Source organism: Mus caroli, chromosome 8 (assembly GCF_900094665.2).
Source record: "Mus caroli chromosome 8, CAROLI_EIJ_v1.1, whole genome shotgun sequence".
NCBI lineage: Eukaryota > Metazoa > Chordata > Mammalia > Rodentia > Muridae > Mus > Mus caroli.
Window position 1 is genome coordinate 1,794,859 of NC_034577.1, and position 7,038 is coordinate 1,801,896.

Here is a 7,038-nt window from a genome sequence, read left to right on the forward strand (position 1 = left end):
TCTTTTTCTTCTTTTTAAAGGAACCTGAAACGGATATTTACTTTAATATCTTATATTGAAATTTATAAATTTATTTCATTGTTACACCTATTCAAAATGTATTCTTGTCTCACAAAAAAGGGCAATTTATCTTAAGTCACACACAAGAAGAGCTCCTTTCAAATCTGACTTCCCTGTGTTATTTTCACAGGGGCACTGCTCTTGTACCTTCAATTCCTAAGGAACCCAGCACTCATGATCTACTCACCTGATCTGACCTGAACAAAACCTTAAAATACACACACACCTATAACCCTCATGTGCTTCTGATGTCTTGTAATATAATCGACTTACATTGGAAGAATTGAATACAAAACCAAACGGTGAAGCTAGCATGTTCACAGTGCTTGGCCTCTCACTGGGAAGCTGAAAGATGTCCTTGAATAAGATCCTGAATTCGGGACTGAATGATCTCATTGGAGCTGCTGCAATTTTCTGGAGTATATGGTGGGTCTATAGTCAGAACCTCAGCCACACAGAGAGTCCTTTGTGCATCCCCCTGCTCTGTGACAGGGATGTGGTTCTTCTCCAGCCATTCTTTAGGCTGGCCCTCTTCTCTTCCAGATCCTCGGGGCTGTATCCTCTACAGTCTCCAGAAGTAAACAAATGCATCAGCTTCTCTCGTACTCTGTGGTCCCCTTCACTTACGGTTTCCACAGTCTGCACAGAGTGGCCCATGATTCAAGTCACAGACAATCTGCCATCTTCAAGGAAGTTTACGAGGACAATGTTGGCAGAGACTGGGTCTGTGGTTAAAAGCCATCCTTTATATTCCTTCTCACAAGCTATCATCATCACTTCTTTATAAACGTAATCTTCCAATTCTAAGGGGCTTTTCTTCATCCATTCGCTCATGGTTACCAGCTGGCTAGATCTGGCCCATAGATAATACTCAAACTCTTCTGGGCTGGAGAGATGGCTCAGCGGTTAAGAGCACCGACTGGGAGGTCCCGAGTTCAATTCCCAGCAACCACATGGTAGCTCAAAACCATCTGTAATGGAATCCGATGTCCTCTTCTGNTGTGTCTGAAGAAAGCAGTGGTGTGCTCATATACAATAAATAAATCTACTCTTTCTAGATGATTCTCCGCGGGGTTTGCGCCAATTTTCTCGTAAAGCGCTGAGGACCNGTTAGCGAAGCTCTAGAGCTTGAACACCAGGTCCTGCCCTGAGGCCACCATACCCAGAGCTCTGCACGACCCAGGAAAACACCGCAGAGACCCTGGCTACATTTCTACTTAGCTCACATGCCACCGAGAGGGCTTGAGTCGGCCCGCCTGAGCCCAGCATGCTTTGCTCCTCACACTTCTTATTTTAAAGCTATTTTCTGAATTAAACTAGCTTCTTTAATCTGACCCAATCTGTTCAGCATCCTAATCTCATATTCAGTTTTACTAAGAAATATATGATAATTTGACCCACAAAAGATACCATCTTTTAGATCAATAACTTCTAGGATATTTCTAGGCTTTTTTTTTTGAACATATTAAATGGTTATAAAGCAGTATTTGCAAGTTTTATGCAGGGAATTTCTGGTACTCATCAGGACTTCCCCAACTCTCACTCCCCAGGTCACTTTTTAGTTAAGATATGAAGGACCAATGTTATTGAGTAGCATTTCTCTCAGGTTTGGTGGCAGTGCTCAAATTTTCACTTTTCATTAGTTTTTGGATATCTAACCTCCCCAAATAACAGAGGCAGACAAAAGAATCTCACAGTGACAACAACTAAACAGCCTCTCAGGTTTGTTTTTACAAATTCCTTTGTGAAATAGATTTCCATTTATTTTAGGATGATCATCAATTTCTGAAGACAATCTAGATTTAATTTGGACCAATTTGGAAGGCATAGTTTTAAGGATTTAAAACAAAAAAGTGCAAAACCAGTGGAATGCAGTGGAGAATGCCTGTATGGGAAGCTGGTGAGGGTTTAATCTGGCCACACTCTTATACCTGAATGGGCACTTAAATTCCAAAACTTTTGGTCTTTCTTCCCAATCTGTAAAGTAAAAAGTGATCATTTCATGGATCAAGAATACCATAATCACTGCCTCCACGTTTGATAGCTAAATGTAATCAATCAAATAGTTTACACTTTGCTTAATAACAACCAGTACCTCCTATGGCTTTGGATGTTGCCTGATGGCAGACTTCTCCCAAATCACTTTTCCTTTTTGGGACTCCTTTGAATAATCTTTATGAGGATGTCCACAACCCCCACTCCTCACCCCACCAGACCTCTCTACATGAGATCTGAAGAGATAGCACAGTGCTAAAATGTTTGCTACAAGCCTGCAGAATGGAGTTTGGATATCAGCATTCATATATCAAGCTGAGTGTCCTGGCATACCTATAACCAAGGAGTTGGGGAGAAGAGTATGGAGGATGGGCATACAGACTTCTAGAATAGTAAAGAAAACACAAGTTCCAGTGTTCTTCTCCCTTCCAAGTGGAACTGAGGCGTCCTTACTTGGGCATTGCAGCTTGTTGAGCTTTTTGAATTCTGTGGACTGTATCTTGGGTATTCTGTAATTTCTTTTGACTCCTATCCACTTATTAGTAAGTACATACCATGAATGTCCTTTTGGGCCTGAGTTCCCTCGCTTAGGATGATATTTTCTAGTTCCATCCACTTGCCTGCAAAACTCAGGATGTTCTCATTTTTTATATATATATAATATATATATATATATATGAGAGAGAGAGAGAGAGAATATATTTACTAGATGTTTTCTTCACTTACATTTCAAATGCTATCTCCTTTCCTAGTTTCCTCTCTGAAAATCCCCTATACCCTCCCCCTTCTCCTGATCCCCATCCCACCCACTCCTATTTCCTGGCCCTGGCATTCTCCTATACTGGGTCATAGAATCTTCACAAGACCAAGGGCCTCTCCTTCCATTGGTGGCCATCCTCTGCTACATATGCAGTTAGAGACACAAGCTCTGGGGGTACTGATTAGTTCATATTGTTTCTCCTATAGGGCTTCAGACCCCTCCAGGTCTTTGGGTACTTTCTCTAGCTTCTTCATTGGGGATCCTGTGTCCCATCCAATAGATGGGATGTCCTCATTCTTAATAGCTAAGTAGTATTCCATTGTGTAAATGAAACATGTTTTCTGTATCCATTCTCCTGTCGTGGGACATCTAGGTTGTTTCCAGCTTCTGACTATCACAAATAAGGCTGCTATGAACATAGTGTCCCTGTGGCATGGTGGGGTATATTCCCAAGAGTGGTATAGCTGGGTATTCAGGTAGATCTGTTTTCGATTTTCCAAGGAATCTCCAGATTGATTTCCAGAGTGGTTACACCAATTTGCAATCTTACCAGCAATGGAGGGTTTTCCTCTTTCTCCACATCCTCTCCAACATGTGTTGTCACCTGAGATTTTGATTTTAGCCATTCTGATTGGTATAAGGTGGAATCTCAAGGTCATTTGATTTGCATTTCTCTGATCACTAAGGACTTTGAACATTTCTTTAAATGCTTCTCAGCCATTTGAGATTCCTTAGTTGTGAAATCTCTGTTTCCTTCTAAGGGACATATCATGACTGCAGTCTAGAAGACCCAACAAGCAGCTGAAAGAGTCAGATGCATATATTTGTACCCAACCGGTGGATTGAAGCAGCTGACTCCTGTTGCTGAATTAGGGAGGACTGAAAGAAGCTGAGGAGAAGGGAGACCCTGTAGGAAGACCAGAATTCTCAATTAATCTGGACACCTGAGATCTCTCAAACACTTGAACACCAAGCAGGCAGGATACACCAGCTGATATGAGGCCCCCAACACACATACAGTAGAGGACTTCTGGGTCTGTGTTCATTCAGAGAAGATTTCACCTAACCCTCAAAAGACTGGGGGCCCCAAGGAGTTTAGAGGTCAGGTGGTGTGTTGGGTGGGGACATACACATGGAGGCATAGGTCTGGGGAGGAGGTATGGTATGTGGAACAGTCAGAGGGTGGATGGCTGGGGGATAAAATATGGAGAGTAAAAATTAAATAAATTTAAAAAATAAAATTAAAAACATGTGAAATCGTGTGATCTATAGGGCAGTGGTGCTTTGATGAATGAGATTACCCTTTCAAAGATTTGCAAATCAGTTTTAAGAAACTCCAGCTGAGCAGTTATTGAAGAATATGATAGTAATAGCAGGAACAGTCTGCTGAGACTCCTGCAGAAGGCTCTTGGAACCATCACCCAGCATACAGACAACAGGTAAGCCAAGATGAGGGAACTCTTTTCATAAATCTTTTCAAACGCAATTAGGAGGATGCGAAGTAGAATTGTTTTAAACTCTCATAACCTGTTGAGATAAAAAATCATGACTAAATAAAATTATGAAGTCAAAATACAATTCAAAAGGATCTTGTGTAATATTGCTCCTTTCTGTAAGTGACTCAGAGAGAAAACTATGTGATAAACCAAATCATTTCAATTTTCTCCTCAGGGATTTTATAACCATATACTTTTAAGTAGAAAAATGTGATTAATAAATAGTTCTGCCCCTAAGATTCCTCTTCCCAGTGGGGCCAAGCATAGACTCACTGTAGGATGTCCAGCTGACTTGCTTTGTCTCCTAATGACATTTTATGGAGTAGGAAAGGCTGTGCCTCTGTCCTTCTGAAGGGATTCATATTTAATAAAACTCTATGCAATAATTGTTGCTTTGGGTTAAAGTATTTTTCTAGAAAGGTCAAGTTAAAATTACAAGTATATCAGCAGGGATAAACAACATGTAAATTCAATTATAAGCATAAACAGCTCAATGCAAATATTCTTAAAATGTCTTTTACAGACTGTTATTCTGGCCAGATAAGCTTGGCAATTTCTGCATTAATACAGTGCTTACACTGCCTCTTTCATTCTTCCTTCTTCCTCTATCACTTTCATGCATCTCCTCTGACTTCCTTTTGAAACCATAGATTTCTGCAGTGCTTTCATGTATGCTGAATGAATTTCCCTGAAGGGAACACAGTGAAAGCATTTCTAAAATTTACCTGAACACAAAGAGGCCCTTGATATCAGAGAGACACAATTTGGCTTACCTTTATAACAGATGTGGAGCTCGAGTTCTGATTTTGGGAGTGGCAAGTATCTATGAGAGTAGATCAGAGCTTAATTCCTGCTATAGGGTGCTGGTTCCCTGGGAAAGGACCAACAGGAACCAAGAAAGACAAATTCTAAAATAATTCTTACTCTGATGAATATAATATCTTCTAGTTTACATTATTTTGTGGCTGTTTTGAGACAGTCTCATCTAGTTCAAGCTGATCTATAACTCTCTATTTAGTTGAGGCAAGCCTTGAACTCCTAATTGATTTGTTTTGGCCTCTTGAATTCTGGGCTTGTAGACATGTGAAACTCAGCTTGATACATTTCTGATATGTTAATATATTTGTATAAAATGGAGTCTAAAGGGGTAGGAGTTAATATGATAGCATTTTTAGGTAGAATTTGATTAAGGAGAATTTTGGTATTTATACACCTCAATGTTAACTAACTCTGTTTAGATAAGTGATGTATTGTTTGATAATGAAACTCTGAGTTAAGATTCTTGAAATTTCTGATTGAAACCATTTAATTATTAAAAGTAAGTGAATCCAGCTATGTGTCTGGGCATAGTAGTTTATGCTTTTATGTCAATATTTCTACGAGGCTCCAATTATTCACAAATGCTATCACAGCAACTCACAAGCATATTTATTAGAGAGTGTTATATGATTTATTTGCTTTCTTGATGGTGAAAGCAAGATGGAAAGAAGAGATCCTAAGAAACATTGAAGGAAGGGATATAACTTGGAATTAAGCCCAAACCATACAGTTTTCATCACCCATTGTGTCTAGCCTTCAGTGAGGAAAATAATGCTTACAACAATGTTTTGAACAGGTACAGCTGCTCGCGATAAGTCTCTTATCCATTTTATAAAGTAGAGGAAATACGGGGTTAAAAATTGAAGAGTGAGACTCTCCCTTCTCATTCCCAATCACTGAACTGAGAGACATCAGTCAATGCTTCTCTCCTCTCTCTTCTCTTGCTTCAATGCTTTACTCCTTATCTTATCACAATTTATATTAACTTCAGTTTCCTAGTTTGCCCTTCTGCATTCAGGGCCACTCCCTTTCTCTTAACCCAGAGGTTTTTTGTTGTTGTTGTTGCGTTTTTTTTTTTTTTTAATTTTTTTTTTGGTCTTTTGTTTGTTTGTTTGTTTTAATATTTTTAATTTGTGTTTGTCTCAAACAATCTGTACTCAACTCCATGTTTCTGTCTCTATTTGGAGGCTTTCCATATTATGGGCTCTTCTTAGTCATTTCTTGTGGCTTAAATAACAGAATTCCTCACAGCTCTGAAGACCAGCAGTCCAAAACCAAGGTCCTGGTAGTACTGATTTCACTCTAAAATCTTATCTCCTGGCTTATAGGTGGCATCAACTTGCTATGTGTTCATGAGACCCATATTGTTTCTTACAAAGGTACTAATCCTATCACACCACACCTATACCCTCACGTTATCACAGTTAAACTGTAATAACCTTCCAGTGACTCTATGTCCATATATCATTTTTAAACAATTATTTATTAGATATTTTTTCAATTACATTTCAAATGCTATTCCAAAAGTCTCCAATACACCTCACTGCCCCACCCTGCTCCCTGACCCACTCAGTCTTCCTGGCCCTGGCATTCCCCTATACTGGAGCATATAATCTTTGCAAGACCAAGGGCCTCTCTTCCCAATGATGGACGACTAGGCCATCTTCTGCTACATATGCAGCTAGAGTCAAGAGCTCTGGGAATAATGGTTAGTTCATATTGTTGTTCCTCCTCTAGGGTTGCAGACCCCTTCAGCTCCTTGGGTACTGAAAGACTCCAAAACTCCCAAAGGGAGGCACTTACTCAAGCCTCGGGTCAGCCGCGCACCCAAGAAGACACTGAGACCGGTACTTAAGATGTATAGATAGCAAGATTTAATACAGCAACGACAAGAAAGCAGACAAAACA

At 39.8% G+C, this 7,038-nt stretch overlaps 1 pseudogene; it reads right to left on the minus strand.

Moving 5' to 3' along the window:
• Positions 1-394: 394 nt before the first annotated feature.
• On the minus strand, positions 395-1,168 carry LOC110300805 (annotated as a pseudogene).
• Positions 1,169-7,038: the final 5,870 nt, after the last annotated feature.